At 41.6% G+C, this 17,561-nt stretch overlaps 1 protein-coding gene across 1 annotated transcript in view; it reads right to left on the reverse strand.

Annotated features, from left to right (window-relative positions):
- LOC118398274 (CUB and sushi domain-containing protein 1-like) overlaps positions 1-17,561 on the reverse strand; it is a 490,495-nt gene that overhangs the window by 416,996 nt on the left and 55,938 nt on the right.

A 17,561-nucleotide genomic window follows, 5' to 3' on the forward strand; every position in this document is an offset into this window, starting at 1 on the left:
TGGCAGACCATGTGTATCAACAACTGCACAGGATCGGTACATCTGAACATCACACCTACGGGACAGGTACAGGATGGCAACAACTACACAAATTACACCAGGAATTCACAAGCCCTCCATCGGTGCTCAGACTGTCCGCAATAGCCTGAGAGAGGCTGGACTGAGGGCTTGTAGGCCTGTTGTAAGGCAGGTCCTCACTAGACAACACCAGCAACAATGTCGCCTATGGCAGAAAGTGGTCTTGACTGATGAGTCGCGATTTTGTCTCACCAGGGCTGATGGTCAGATTTGCATTTATCGTCAAAGGAATGAGCATTACACCGAGGCCTGTACTCTAAAGCGGGATGAATTTGGAGATGGAGGGTCCGTCATGGTCTGGGCAGTGTGTCACAGCGTCATTGAACTGAGCTTGTTGTCATTGCAGGCAATCTCAACAATGTGCGTTACAGGGAAACATCCTCTTCCCTCATGTGGTACACATCCTGCAGGCTCATCCTGACATGACCCTACAGCATGACAATGCCACCAGGCATTCTGAATGTTCTGAGCATTATTTCCTGCAAGACAGGAATGTCAGTGTTCTGCCATGGCCAGCGATGAGCCCGGAGCTCAATCCCATTGAGCATGTCTGGGACCTGTTGGATCGTAGGGCTAGGAGTTTATAAAGTTTAAAAGCAACAGATCCCATTAATAAGAAGGGGCTAGAAGCGTCATATATGGTGAGCTACCGAGTGGCTAGGACAGGCAAGCCCAATACTATTGTGGAGGACTTAATTCTTCCTGCTGCCACGGGTATGGCTGGGACAAGGCTGGGGGGAAAATACCAAAACCTTTACAGACAATGACTTCATCAAACAACACTATCACGACTCATCGGTAACATGCTTTGAAACAATTACTGCTTCGCATACAAGGCCTTTGAATTCTATGCGTTACAGCTGGATGAGTCAACAGAAGTGGTGGGCCTTGCACAGCTCCCGGTCCATGTCCTTTACGTTTATGGGGGGTCAATTAAGGAAGATGTCCTCTCCAGAGGATATTTTTAAAGTACTGGACAGCTTTGTGACATCAAATGGACTTTGGTGGTCAAGATGTGTTGGTATCTGTACTGATGGTGCAAAAGCCATAACAGGGGGACACAGCGGTGTGGTAACGCGTATGCAAGCAGTTTCTCCCGTCGCCACTTGGGTACACTGCAGCATCCACCAAGAGGCTCTTGCTGCCATTGGAATGCCTGACAGCTTGAAATATGTTTTGGACACTACAGTGAAAATGGTTAACTTAAAGCAAGGCCCCTGAACTCATGTATTTTCTGCACTATGCAATGATATAGGCAGCGACCATGTAACGCTTTCACAACACACAGAAGTGCGCTGGTTATCAAGGGGCAAATTATTGACACTTTATTGACCATAATTTTCACTTGTCTGATCAATGGCACGATGACAAGTTTCTCACACGACTGGCTTATCTGGATGTTTTTTCTCGCCTGAATGATATGAATCTAGAATCACAGGGACTCCAACTATATTCAATGTGTGGGACAAAATTGAGGCTATGACTTAAGATGTTGGAGCTATCTTGTGTCTGCATTAACAAGGACAACACAGGGCTTTCCATCAAATGAACTCAAGCTTACAGACGATGTCAAATGTGATATAGCGTAGCACCTGATTTGGGTGCGCAATTACGCAGATACTTTCCAGACACGGATGACACAAACTGGATTTGTTATCCCTTTCATGCTCTGCCTCCAGTCCACTTACCGATATCTGAACAAGAGCCTCATCGAAATTGCAATGAGCGGTTCTGTGAAATTTTTATTTAAAATCAGAAGCCACTGCCAGATTTCTGGATTGGGCTGCGCTCCAAGTATCCTGCATTGGCAAATCACGCTGTTAAGACACTGATGCCCTTTGCAACCACGCACCTATGTGAGAGTGGATTCTTGACCCTCACTAGCATGAACACTAAATACAAGCACAGACTGTCAAATGATTTAAGACACTCTCTCCAATACAACCCAACATTGCAGAGTTATGAGCATGCTTTCAAGCACACCCTTCTCATTAACCTGTGGTTAATTATTCACAATTTTCGATTAAAAAATAAGGTTTTATATGTAAGATGGTTAAATAAAGACTAAAATTATTTATTTGTGCCCTGGTCATATAGGAGCTCTTTGTCACAACTCGGCTCATGGGAAGTGACAAACTCATTCTTATGTTTAAATGTGTGTGGCAGGCTTACAATGATGGCAAAAAACATTTGAGAGTGTGCTGACCCTGGTGCTAGAGGTGTATGCAGCTGTAGGTTGAATGTTTAAAGGAGTACTATAAGGGACTATAAAAGGTTTGGGAACCACTGCCTTAAGAGGTTCTTCCATGAAATTGTCATGTGGCACGGAGATCTTTACATGGATCCATCATGGAACAGATGGTGCCTGGACATTGGCTTTTGTCACTGCTTTGACCATTTTAATATCTGTTCAGGTGAGAGAGGGGCGTGGAGTCCATGTCCAGCCCATTGGCAGCGACATCTGGACAAATGCACCCCGTCGACAAAAGAACGAAACAGAATAAATCTACCCATATCATCTCCATGGGATTCCTCAGCGGTAGTGACTGCATGATTATTAGTTGCTGTGTCAAAATTACAAGAGAAACAATGGAGTGGTTTTGCACATCCTTTTAAGTTCTTATTTTTTCAACAACAATGTTGTCCATGGCAATGGTTTTAAAATCTTTGTCTTGCCCCTGTTCGCCAACTACTTCAAATCAAATTTTATTTGTCACATACACATGGTTAGCAGATGTTAATGCGAGTGTAGCAAAATGCTTGTGCTTCTAGTTCCGACAATGCAGTGATAACCAACAAGTAATCTAACTAACAATTCCAAAACTGCTGTCTTATACACAGTGTAAGGGGATAAAGAATATGTACATAAGGATATATGAATGAGTGATGGTACAGGGCAGCATACAGTAGATTGTATCGAGTACAGTATATACATATGAGATGAGTATGTAAACAAAGTGGTATAGTTAAAGTGGCTAGTGATACATGTATTACATAAGGATGCAGTCGATGATATAGAGTACAGTATATACGTATGCATATGAGATGAATAATGTAGGGTAAGTAACATTATATAAGGTAGCATTGTTTAAAGTGGCTAGTGATATATTTACATCATTTCCCATCAATTCCCATTATTAAAGTGGCTGGTGTTGGGTCAGTGTGTTGGCAGCAGCCACTCAATGTGGTGGCTGTTTAACAGTCTGATGGCCTTGAGATAGAAGCTGTTTTTCAGTCTCTCGGTCCCAGCTTTGATTCACCTGTACTGACCTCGCCTCCTGGATGATAGCGGGGTGAACAGGCAGTGGCTCGGGTGGTTGATGTCCTTGATGATCTTTATGGCCTTCCTGTAACATCGGGTGGTGTAGGTGTCCTGGAGGGCAGGTAGTTTGCCCCCGGTGAGGCGTTGTGCAGACCTCACTACCCTCTGGAGAGCCTTACGGTTGAGGGCGGAGCAGTTGCCGTACCAGGCGGTGATACAGCCCGCCAGGATGCTCTCGATTGTGCATCTGTAGAAGTTTGAGTGCTTTTGGTGACAAGCCGAATTTCTTCAGCCTCCTGAGGTTGAAGAGGCGCTGCTGCGCCTTCTTCACGACGCTGTCTGTGAGTGGACCAATTCAGTTTGTCTGTGATGTGTATGCCGAGGGACTTAACTTGCTACCCTCCACTACTGTTCCATCGATGTGGATAGGGGGGTGTTCCCTCTGCTGTTTCCTGAAGTCCACAATCATCTCCTTAGTTTTGTTGACGTTGAGTGTGAGGTTATTTTCCTGACACCATACTCCGAGGGCCCTCGCCTCCTCCCTGTAGGCCGTCTCGTCGTTGTTGGTAATCAAGCCTACCACTTGTGTCGTCCGCGAACTTGATGATTGAGTTGGAGGCGTGCGTGGCCATGCAGTCGTGGGTGAACAGGGAGTACAGGAGAGGGCTCAGAACGCACCCTTGTGGGGCCCCCGTGTTGAGGATCAGCGGGGAGGAGATGTTGTTGTTGGCGGCCCGTCAGGAAGTCCAGTACCCAGTTGCACAGGGCGGGGTCGAGACCCAGGGTCTCGAGCTTGATGACGAGCTTGGAGGGTACTATGGTGTTGAATGCCGAGCTGTAGTCGATGAACAGCATTCTCACATAGGTATTCCTCTTGTCCAGATGGGTTAGGGCAGTGTGCAGTGTGGTTGAGATTGCATCGTCTGTGGACCTATTTGGGCGGTAAGCAAATTGGAGTGGGTCTAGGGTGTCAGGTAGGTTGGAGGTGATATGGTCCTTGACTAGTCTCTCAAAGCACTTCATGATGACGGAAGTGAGTGCTACGGGGCGGTAGTCGTTTAGCTCTGTTACCTTAGCTTTCTTGGGAACAGGAACAATGGTGGCCCTCTTGAAGCATGTGGGAACAGCAGACTGGTATAGGGATTGATTGAATATGTCCGTAAACACACCGGCCAGCTGGTCTGCGCATGCTCTGAGGGCGCGGCTGGGGATGCCGTCTGGGCCTGCAGCCTTGCGAGGGTTAACACGTTTAAATGTCTTACTCACCTCGGCTGCAGTGAAGGGGAGACCGCATGTTTTCGTTGCAGGCTGTGTCAGTGGCACTGTATTGTCCTCAAAGCGGGCAAGAAAGTTATTTAGTCTGCCTGGGAGCAAGACATCCTGGTCCGTGACTGGGCTGGGTTTCTTCTTGTAGTCCGTGATTGACTGTAGACCTTTTTCTCCTCAGGGACGTATAAGCATATTAATTCTAGAATTAGCAACTATTCCTTTTTTTATTACTGGTTTAATTAAACAATATACATGGATATTTCACATTTTAATACCCATTGGTGGTTTGAACTGTGGCAGCTACTGTACCCTCATAAAATCGCATGGGAAAACAGATGTGGGATGCACAACTACACGTTCTTACATGAGCTGTTCAACGAAGATTTACTGAACACTTCAGCCTGCTCATCCTTTATGCTGTGTGACTTGTATGGGCCATCTTAGTGTTAGTAATTTGTAGTGGCAAAATGAATTGTGAGTGCAGTACTGAGGTCTAAATTCCTGAATTAAACTATTTCATATTTGTACATCTGTTTACCACCCCTGTGCATTTCAAAGCACATTCACAAATCTTAGCGCAGCCAGGGATCCTCTCACTGGTCAATGAATAAGGCCTTATGTATTTCTTAAAGCACTTTGCTCCCCTGGTTGAGTCTTCTCAATCACTTTTGGAAAGGGTATATGTACATGATTTGATTGCACTGTTAGCTTTCCCTGTTGACAGAAGATTAAATAGTGACTCCATGCATATCTATCAAATTATTCCATGCTTCATTCGTTTAGCTGTGAGGAAAAACTGGTACAACTTGACAAGTAGAATATTTGTCAAAACCTCCTTACTTCCTGTGATGACTGACACCATATTGTCTAATTAGCACAACTGTCAGGATGGATTCTCATTAACTGTAAAAGCATCAGAGCTGAATAGAGGTGATTACTTAGACACTTGTGACACTTGTGACAATCTCAAATAAAGAAGGCCTAACACTGTTAGAGAATTTCCAGACAATTCTATTTTTTGACAAATCAGAGGCGAATTGAGGGAAATCTATCAAGAAATGTAAATACTATTGCTTCACAAAGCAACTTTAAAAATACTGCTAAAATCACAACTGGATACACTATCTGATTTTTCATCCCAGTGGAAATTATCTATACTAAAACGATCTCTACGAGCAGTCTAATTCGAAAGTACAGCACCAAGCAGTGGAAAAGTACCCATTTGGCATACTTGAGTAAAGTACCTAAAGTAAATGTAATTGAAAAAATATACTTAAGTATCAAAATTATAAGCCATTTCAAATTCCTTATTAAGCAAACCAGAAGGCACCATTTTCTTGTTTTTTTATTTATTTATGGATTGCCAGGGGCACACTCCAACATTCAAACGAAGCATGTGTGTTAAGTGAGTCCACCAGATCAGAGGCAGTAGGGATGCCCAGGGATGTTCTCTTGATAAGTGTGTGAATTGGACCATTTTCCTGTCCTGCTAAGCATTCAAAATGTAACAAGTACTTTTGGGTGTCAAGGAAAAGGTATGGAGTAAAAAGTACAATATTTTCTTCAGGAATGTAGTGAAGTAAAATTAGTCAAATATTAATAGTAGAGTACAGATACCCCAAAAATGACTTGAGTACACCACTGGCACAGAGTGAAGAGCCAAATGGACTCATGCCAAAGGGAGTCCTAGTTGTGCCTTGTCCTTTCCCTGCTTGTGTTCCTCTCCTCTAATCTATACACTGCCACCATTACTGTAAAGGCCCGGCCATGACAAGACCGAGCCCAATGTAATTCACTTTGCCAAACGATCACAGTAAGTGTCTGAGACATGTTTCAATTAAACCAAGGCCTACAATTGACTTGCAACAAAGGCAGGCCAGTCCTTTTGATATGAATGTGAAAATAAATGTAATAGAAAATGTAATAAACTGCCACACAAAAGGATCATTGAAAGCGTCCATCTGTGTGGGTAAGAGAATGACAGAAAAGGTTTATGAAGCAATGTGTTACATTAAATCTTAGTCTACCTCTCTATAGCGCTAGCTAGGTATATGAATAAAGAGAACCAATTAGTCAAGTCATTATGCCCTGGGTCAAAGGGCAACAGCTCCGGAGGGACTTTAAAAAAATATATATTATTAGTTGTTTTGGAGGTTAACTCGTGTCAATTTGACTGAGATGACTTGTCTTTGAGCCCTGTCTGCCAACACCCTGTCTCTGTGCACTGACAAGAGAACCTTTGGGAATATAGTGTGGAAAAGTAAATAAAATAAAATAAGAGGTCGATGTTAGGACACTTGTGAGATTTGAGAACCACTGATAAGAGATTCTCCGGTACATTGTGTACTTTTTAGCAAGTAGTTTTGAAAGTAGTGGTCACGAGCCAAAAAAAGGGGTCCCGTAAAATCGTGTACTAGGTCACATATGTGCAGATACTGTACGTGCACCGCGTCATTGCTCTCGCTTGGTCTGCTGTGGGTGCATAATGTGCATTCATATGGCGAGGGGCTGTAGCTCATTGGTTGAACTCTATTTTCTAGGGGGCTGGCCATGTGTGGGAAATGGAGGGAAAATAGCGCAGGTCCGCTTCCAGGAAAACATTAATTTCAAACTAGGGATTTTGTGGCTAATTGAGGTAAAACCGTAATTCTGCTCATAGATTATGCAGGTATGAACTACACATGGATAAATCCAGCTCAAAGCGGGAGGTTTAAAAATACTTAGGAGTAGCCAAAGTTTTGGAGCATTACTCAACACATCAACTTGCTATTTAATTTTGAATTAGGCTTTATCAATATTTAGAGTCATCAGGATTTCTAAAGGTCAGGGAACTGTTGGAAAGCATAGCCCATAAAAGGTTAGGTTAACAAAACCAAACAGATTGGCCTAGATTTCTGTATGCACCATTACACTGGCAGCTCTCTCTCGAGACCTCACTTGTGCATTGTGATTTAGAGGAGCTCCCTCTCGAACAGTGTCAATGGTATTTTATCCTCAATCCAGCTACTTCTTCGCTCCATTAATTACAACTGGCTGCAGCTGTCCCTCTCTGGAAGGCCCCTCTACTCCACCCATATTGTCTAAGTCTAAGGGGGATCAGAAATGTGGTTTGGCTGAAGGGCTCTTTCCACGCATTAAAGAGCTAACGCCATTTGCTGACTGTCTCCACAGCTGTTGTCCTCTTTAGAGTATGGTCTTCATAAAACTGTTGGCGTTGCACCGCCAAAGTGGCACGACTGCGAGCGGTGGCTAATTGTGTTAGCATCTGCATTCAAGGACCCATGTGTCTAAACTGAAATCTGGTGACCCTTATGTTGGGCTTTACAGACCATCCTGACACAGGTACAGTATGCTTGCCAGGCTGTGGGGTAGCTAATTGCCAGATCAGAGGATTTAGCATACAGATGTAGTATCTCATTTTACCTTTATTTAACTAGGCAAGTGAGTTAAGAACAAATTCTTATTTTTACTGACAACCTAGGAACAAGTGGGTTAACTGCCTTGTTCAGGGGCAGAACAACAGATTTTTAACTTGTCAGCTCAGGGATTCGATTTTGCAACCTTTTGGTTACTAGTCCAACGTTCTAACCACTAGGCTACCTGCCGCCCCGTAGGAACTTAATTTGAGCCAGTTTGCTACAACATGAAAATAATGCTGCTTCACGTTTTTGTAGGGGTTGATATGTTTTTTTCGTAAGGAAAAATCCAGTCTGAAATGTGAAAGTGGAAATTCCAAACTTCAGGATCCTTTTTGAACCTCCAATACACTATACGTTTGAAAGTTCATGCATTACTGGAACTTTCCCCTGCAACAGGGTGATCAAATTAAGATTATACATCTGTACCATTATGGCTAAGACCATCCATTTCTCTCCTGGCACTATTAAAAGCTCATAATTGCAAAGGTGTTGGAAAAGTATGTCACGTGATAGATTTTTCAATTTCCTGACAAATCATCTTGATTCCAAATCTGTAAATTGAAATAGATTCAAATGTATTTTTAAAACAAACATAATGATTTCCCAACACAACATTGTGTGAGAAAGAAGCCTACAACTATCCAACTCATAGAATGGCAGTTACAGTAGAAATATCTGAACACTCTTGTTGCGAAGCAGAAAATAAGATCTCCATTTAGCAACATTTTAACTTGAGTCTAACAGTATTACCCTGGGGCATGCCTGATGTTATACTTCTGAATGACTCTTCACCCTACATAATCAGCTGGCTAATGGAAAGCTTTAAATAAGAGTGAGAACCAGACCATGTCATTATGCCAAATTCCCCCAAATTCCACTGGAACACTCCCCTAGGTAGGTGGTAGATAGAATTTAACTTGAAAACCTTGTTTCAGTCATCAGTATCCTACATGGGGTGAAAATAGCTTGTTTCCACCATGCCAAACCTAAGAAAATATCTAATACAGACATACACTTGTTTCTTTCATTCCATCCATCTCGCAGCTGGATGGCAGTCTGCCCCACAGTCACATGCGAATTGAATTATTTATTCTATTAGCCCTTGAATTCCTAAAAACCAGCATGCTCCGACCAGCATGCCGCTCTGTGTTAATTACCAGGACTGGGACATAATCAGACACAAGATGCCTGCTAGCGTACGAGTAATAGCAATGCGGATAAGTAATGAGTATAGTTCAAACGCTGTGTTGTGTGTGTCTACCTGGAAATGTTCAAGCAGCAAATTCAGAGTGAAACTAATCAAAATCCTTGGTTTTCTAGAGCCAGCCACATCACAGTACCCTACAACTAACACCCTGGACTAAATGTTGATGAGGATATGGATTTGTAAATTGAAGCCCCATCTAAAATGAATCCTTCACATTGGCTTCCTTCATGCCAATTCTTAACATTCCAGGCAAATTGAAACGTCCAAATCCTGTCTGCTGTCAATGGCCGTCTTAGGCTATCACCACAGTATTTCAACCAACATTTTTGTTTTCAAAGCGCGTCCCAAGATCTTATCTGCTGCCAAAACAATGGCAGTAGCCCTTCAGTAAATGTTATGTTTAAAGTACTGCGTCATACACACTAACCTGCACAAGGTAATGATTAATCCAGTCATGCCATGCCCATCTGTCCATCTGATTTATGTATTCACTTCAGCCTCGATCTGATGTAATTAACTAGAACCCCATCGCTCAACTCCCACCAAAGACATAATTTCACAGAGCCACGTCCGCACAAATGCCTTGTCATTAATGTGAATAAAACCATTACACATGCTGAACCCAAGTGTAACAACTGTTAGGCTGGCTAATTGCATTAATGTCCACTGCCTCTAAACTGGGATTGATTGCTTCCGGATATAGACATCGTTTTTATTTTTTTTAATAATTATTACAAATGGACACTCCCATTTGTTCCAAACTATTGTTGCTTCCCATACAGGCCTTTTCACTGCACATTTTTCACACAGAAAATGGTAGGTAGTGGTTACAGTGGTGCAGCTGGATAGATCTCACCTGTAACTGTGCTGCTATGAAAAAAGCACAAACCTAAAAGTACATGTGATGGTTTTCAGTCAAGCCTAAAGTGAATAGGATTGTGTGAACAGGATCAGCTTTAGCTGTCACGTCTGAACGCTTGCTGGGTCTTCTGAAATGTGACTTATTGTATATCTAGAAATCTGTCAAATGCTGCATGCAAGACAATTGCCTAACAGTTGTGTTTTACCACAGGCAGTTCCACTGGCAATATTTAACCTCTTGAGTGTGGTGGGCAGTATTTTGATGTTTGGATCAAAAGACGTACCCAAATGAAACTGCCTATTTCTCAGGCCCAGAATCTAGAATATGCATATAATTGTCAGATTAGGATAAACTCTAAAGTTTACAAAACTGTCAAAATATTGTCTGAGTTTAACATAACTGATATTGTGGGCGAAAACCTGAGGAAATTCCAAAGAGAAAGGTCCCTGTTCCATTGCATGCCTTCCCTCCATGTAAAGTGATATCAACCAGATTCCTTTTCCTATGGCTTCCACATGGTCTGAACAGTCTTTAGACATAGTTTCAGCTTTTTATTCTGAAGAATGGGCGAGAAAGATCACATCGTCAGTGCATAACTGGGTGCCAGCAGAGTTTTGCATGCGTGAGCGAGCAGCTTGGAGCAGACATTTTCTCTCTCTCTCTCTCCTATTGAAAAAGCTACGGTCCGGTTTAAATATGATCGATTATTTATTGTAAAAACAACCTGAGGATTGATTATAAAAACTTTTTACATGTTTCTACGAACTTTACGGATACTATTTGGAATTTGTCTGCCCCGTCGTGACCGCTCGAGCCTGTGGATTTCTGAAAACACGCCAACCAAATGGAGGTATTTTGGATATAAAAATAATATTTTATGGAACAAAAGGAACATTTGTGTGAGGGAGTCTCGTGAGTGCAAACATCCGAAGATCATCAAAAGTAAGCGTTTCATTTTATTGCTGGTCACAAAAGTCAGAAATCTACTTTGCTGCTAGCTGTTTAATGTTTTGTCTGCTGAGACAGATGTCCTTACATAAACGCTTGATTTGCTTTCGACTAAAAGCTTTTTTGAAATCTGACACGCCAGGTGGATTAACAACAAGCTAAGCTGTGTTTTTCTATATTGTACTTGTGATTTAATGAAAATTAAATATTTTTTGTAATTTAATTTGAATTTGACACTGCAATTAAGTGGATGTTGAAAACAAATTATTCCGCTAAAGTGATCGGTGCGCCAAGAAAAATTATCAATTTTGAATCTTGCCAGTATGAGTTGAGATCTGCACACGAAAGTCACGAAACAGCACCGTTTCTACATTAAAGAAATCACAGCCTATGTGTCACCTCACAAAATGTGTCTAAACAATTTGCCTGCATTATTGGATACAAAGACGGGATTTCTCAACCTTAACAAAAGCGATGGAGGGAGCACGGCGTAAATGGTTTGTTGATGGGTTTCTACATCTTTGTCCATATATTTGAGCCCCTTCATTATTAAGAAGGGAAAACATACAGTATTTATAAGTTATGCAAATCTGTACAGTGCACATTTGTCACAATGAGAGTTTAAATGCATGGCTTTGTTGGGAAAATCCATGCATATGAAAGGGACTGTTGTTTTCTACCCTATGCAGGATGCTATGTTGGCTGTTTATTTGTAATATGTGGGTTTTTGCCAGCTATTAAATATCACAGCTTGTCACCCCTTGAGACACGCTACACAGCTAACGAGAGTAAATGCTCCAGAGAAGGCTAGTAACTGAAAACATATTTAAACGTGAGTTTAATTCCAAAACACTACACACGGACTACGTATACCAAACATTAGAATACCTTCCAAATATTGAGTGTATATCCATTTTAAGAAATGTTAGTAAATTAGCTTTTGTTTAAAGAAATTATGAAAGAGAATGTGTTTTTTCCACTATCTAATCATGGCATGGGGTTGGTCAATGACCGACATGTATTTGTTTAAAATCTATCACCTGACTGTTTGAAATAATCATGTTTTTTTTTGCAAAATACTATCTGCCTCGATCAGAAGTTTTACACACTCATGGAACAAATAACTACCTTTTTAAAAATAAACTGTACAAATGAGTTTTAATAATTCAATACAGTGAGGGTTTAAAACATTCCTACAGGGACAAGAGTGATACAATACAGTAATATGATATCTGTATGCAATACATTTACATTTGACATCTTAGTCATTTAGCAGATGCTCTTATCAAAAGCAACTTACAGTAAAGTAAGTACATTCATCTTAAGATGGCTAGGTTAGAACCACATCAGTCAAATATTAAACAATGGATAAATGGCATTTTGCACACAAATATATTACATATGAGAACAGGAATATTTTTGCACGCACATGAAGGTACCCATAAGCAATCATTTCTGAAAAGACAAACTGGTGGATATAGCATTTTGAAAATGACATCTTCATTTGAGGAACAGTGAGGGTTTAAAACATTCCTACAGGGACAAGAGTGAGAAGGGATGATGTAGTTAGGCTACACATGTCTACTATAACAACTCATACAAATCCCATATTAAAGCTGGAATACTTAGTTACTACATCCATTTTTGGACTTGTAAATTAATGGTATACCCATTTTTACTCTTGAAGAATATAACTTACAAATGCCTATGAGCTTAGTCTAACGATCAGAACCCAAAATACAAGCTTGTTTAATTCCAATGTTTGTAAACAATGTAAATGTAAACAAACACTGGTTGAAACTAATTTTGGGTTCTGATCTTTGGACTTAAGCTCATAGGCATTTCTAAGTTATATTCTTCAAGAGTAAAATGGGTATAACATGGGTGGTCAGGTCTTGCATCTCCAGGCCCATCCCTCAGCTTCTTACCAAAACAGAGGTGGGATGGCCGCTTTGTTTCAATTAAGGATTCTAGCTTTAAAGGAAGTCATGGGTAAAATAGCCAAGTAAACATTTAGCAAAAGAATATCGAAGGATAGAGTTAAGAGCCTTTTCAACGTGTTTAAAAGAGACACAAACGTATGGCCAGTGAGGAACATGAGAAATTAAAGTCTTGTACATTTCTGTGTGTGCCTATAAACTCTACACATTGCCAACATTAGAAGAGGTCATTATACCCATAGGGCTAAAACATTGCTTGCCTGTGCAAATTGTTATTTATCTAATTTGTCTACATTGGCAAAGTGTTTTTGTTGTTTGCATAGGCTTTTGAATAGTCCTATAAATCATGACTATTTGTTTCTGCTTTAGAACGGAATGGATGGTACAGGCCAACCATTCATTGGTGTAATTATCATTGTGTGTCAGTCAAAGAAGTGACACAACATGCCTTCCAATTCATAAATGTGTATATTCAAATGATCCATTCTAAGTTTTAATTTCATATATTTAGAGCAGTTTGGGTCCAGAAGTTACCAGCCAATAAATATCCAAACCCTTAAATTGAATTGGAACCTGATCGTGTCGCCCACAAAATGGGCAAGTAAACTTTAAACAGATAATCTCTTGTTTTTATTACAGTTTTATCAATTTCACTGTTTTTGTTTCTCCACACCTTTAGGGTTCTTAATCTGTTCTTTATTTAGATTTGAACACACAGACTGGGTACGCTTATAGCATGCTGGCTGAGCCATTAAGCGTGAGGACTGGATATTCAATGAATAGTCTCTCCATGCTCACTCTAGCCCCAGAGCTCAGCCAGCCACAAATGGTAATTTGGCTCTACAGACTAGACAGACATTGCTGGTAATTTCAAAGTTAATGTTGCATTTCATGGCCTCAGTCCCTGTATTCCTTCAATTCAGGGGACTTTGCGCTCATCATTCCAATATGCCTATGTGGCTCAGCAGAGGGCTGTAGCAACATGGACAGCATCCACCATTCTCCCCCTCCTTATTCAGCAACTACGAACAGAGCTGATGACTCAATGGTGGCAGCTGCAGCCCATTGCTAATCACATACAGTACCTGGAGGGTGATAAGGCTCATGAAAGAGAGCAGGGGAAGCACACAACACAATACATCACAGAAAAAGAAAGAGGACCATGGTGTAGAGCGCTACTGACATTCCTATGGCTACAGCTTGTTGTGCTCGAGTCCATGATTGATCACTTCATATGCACGCAAGTATGTACGCAGATGCGCATACACCTCTACTTGGTTCATTACATTTCTTTTGCACTTTACGGTCTTTCAATTTTTCCGTGTTCCACATCTACCCTCCTAGCAGAGTCTGCGACAGCAAGTTGAAGGCTTTTCCCCCACTTCTCTGTCCTCCCCCTGATCGAGAGTGACATTTAAAAAAATATTTTTACAGCTGTAGCTTTACCACTAACTGGGGAAGTACACAGTACAAGTGCTTACCTGCTGTACATAGAGGGTTTAATTTCGGTTTGTTATGTTTTTAGGCACTAGGCTACACCACCATGCAGTTGTCTACACCTTAAACAATATGACAGTTTACCGCTGTGTTCTCTTAAATGAGGGATAAATATGATTTTGTTAGTTCTCTCTAGTTAAGCATAAAATTGCACCAATTTTTTTATTTATTACTATTTTGTAAAGAACTGTGCAATGACTGGATAGCTAAGTTGAGGGGACATGCACTAAAAGTAAATGTGCATACAATGAAGTATACTTAAATCAATGCAAATGTCAGCATTTTACAGTGCCAAGTTCACTGAGACCGGACGCTTGACACATAATATTGAAAAATGCATTGATTAAACAATTCAATGGTGCCGGAGAATTTAACATGGTCTCTGACTGCTCAATTTGCCCACCGCATTGGCTAGTCAGTGCTCAGTGGCCCATATACAGGAGTAAACCCACTACCAGGTGAAGGTTTGTATAATTCCTAGTATGGATACAGTATGAAAAGGGTTACAGCGCAAGGCTTAATTTGCATGCATATTTTCTATCAGCGTTCCTGTCCTCTGAAGGACAATTTCGATTAATATCGCCATGGCTCTTTTTCAACACATGACATTCAAGGACACTTCCCCCCCCCTATATATACTGCACACATGCGAGCGTTGGCCCAAAATAAATAAGTTACAGTATCAATGTATGCCTCAGATGGGAGATCAAATGAAATGAACCCTTCAAAGTAATCCCTCAGTGCCTGGAAAAATAAGCCTTAAAAAAAAGTTACACACAGAGGGTTTCATTTTGTGGGACAGTTTTTAGACTGTAACCTACAAAACCACAACCACAAGTGGGTAGTGGATTTGTGTTGATTGGCCTTCACTGTCCTTTACTGGTGTATAGGAGTGTTGAAAAGACACTTAGCATACAGTACATTCAGACCCCTTCTACTTTTCCACATTTTGTTATAGTCTTGTTCGAAAATGGATAAAATAAAAAATCTTCACACAATACCCCATAATGAAAAAGCGTAAACAGGTTTTTAGACACTTGCAAAAGTATTTAAAAAACAATCACCTTATTTACGTAAGCATGCAGACCCTTTTATTATGAGACTTAAAATTCAGCTCCGGTGCATCCTGTTTCCATTGATCATCATTGATGTTTCTACAACTTGATTGGAGTCCACATGTGGTACATTCAATTGCTTGGACATGATTTGGAAAGGCACACACCTGTCTATCTATATAAGGTCCCACAGTTGACAGCATGTCAGAGCACAAACCAAGCCATAAAGTCAAAGGAGGTCTGAGATGGGATTGTGTCAAGGCACAGATTTGGGAATTTATGCAGCATTAAAGGTCTCCAAGAACACTGCAGCCTCCATCATTCTTAAATGGAAGAAGATTGGAACCACCAAGACTTACTAGAGCTGGCCGCCTGGCCAAACTGAGCAATCGGGGGATAATAGCCTTGCTCAGGGACGTGACCAAGAACCCGATGGTCACTCTGACAGAGTTCCTCTGTGGAGATGGGTGAAGCTTCCAGAAGAACATCCATCTCTGTAGCACTCCACAAGTCAGGTCTTTTATGGTAGAGTGGCAAGATGGAACCCACTTCTCAGTAAAAGGCACATGACAGCCCACTTGAAGTTTGCGAAATGGCACCTAAAGACTCTCAGATCATGAGAAACAAGATTATCTGTTCTGATGAAACCAAGATTGAACTCATTGGCCTGAATGCCAAGCATCACGTCTGGAGGAATCCTGGCACCATCCCTACGGTGAAGCATGGTTGTGGTAGTGTCATGCTGCGGGGATGTTTTTCAGCGGCAGGAACTGGGAGACCAGTCAGGGTTGAGGGAAAGATGAACGGAGCAAAGTACAGATCTTTAATTAAAACCTGCTCAGGACCTCCGACTGGGGCGAAGGTTAAAGATCTCTTTGCTCCATTCATCTTTCCCTCAATCCTGACTAGTCTCCCAGTCCCTGATCACTCTCCACAGCTGACGTAAGACCTTTAAACAGGTAAACATTCACAAGGCCGTAGGGCCAGACAGATTACAAGGACGTGTACTCCAAGCATGCACTGACCAACTGGCAAGTGTTTTCATTGACATTTGCGACCCTCTCCCAGTCTGAGTCTGTAATACCAACATGTTTCAAGTAGACCACCATAGTCCCTGAAGAACACTAAGTTAATCTGCCTAAATGACTACCGACCCGTAGCACTCACGTCTGTAGCCATGAAGTGCTTTGAAAGGCTGGCCATTGCTCATTTCAACACCATTATCCCAGAAACCCTAGACCCACTCCAATATGCATGGGGAAATTTCTGCAGCATTGAAGGTCCCCAAGGAAATAGTGGCCTCCATAATTCTTAAATTGAATAAGTTTTGAACGACCAAGACAATTCCTACAGAGCATGACAAAATCTATTCCCCTTTAGCAGGGTGAAAATATTTGCCATGGGTCCTCAGATCCTCAATGTTCTACAGCTTCACCATCGAGAGCATCCTGACGTGTTGCATCACTGCCTGGTATGGCAACTGCTCGTCCTCTGACCACAAGGCACTACAGAGGGTAGTGCGTACGGCCCAGTACATCACTGTGGCCAAGCTTCCTGCCATCCAGGACCTCTATACCAGGCGGTGTGAGAGGAAGGCCCTAAAAATGGTCAGACTCCAGCCACCCTAAACATAGATTCTCTCTGCTACCACATGGAAAGTGGTACCGGAGCACAAAGTCTAGGTCCAAGAGGCTTCTAAACAGCTTCCACCCCAAGCCATAAGACTCCTGAACATCAAATCAGATGGCTACCCAGACTATTTGCATTGCCCCTCCTATTTCATGCTGCTGCTACGCTGTTATTATCTATGCATACTCACTTTAATTACTCTACCTACATGTACATATTACCTTGACTAACTGGTGCCCCCGCACATTGACTCTGCACCGGTAACCCTGTATATAACCTCACAATTGTTATTTTACTGCTGCTCTTTAATTGTTACTTTTATTTTTATCTATTTTTCTTAACCAACATTATTTCCAGACACACAGCTATAGAATATAATTCGCCTCGTGATCAAT

This window comes from Oncorhynchus keta, chromosome 2 (assembly GCF_023373465.1).
Source record: "Oncorhynchus keta strain PuntledgeMale-10-30-2019 chromosome 2, Oket_V2, whole genome shotgun sequence".
In the NCBI taxonomy this organism is placed as follows: domain Eukaryota; kingdom Metazoa; phylum Chordata; class Actinopteri; order Salmoniformes; family Salmonidae; genus Oncorhynchus; species Oncorhynchus keta.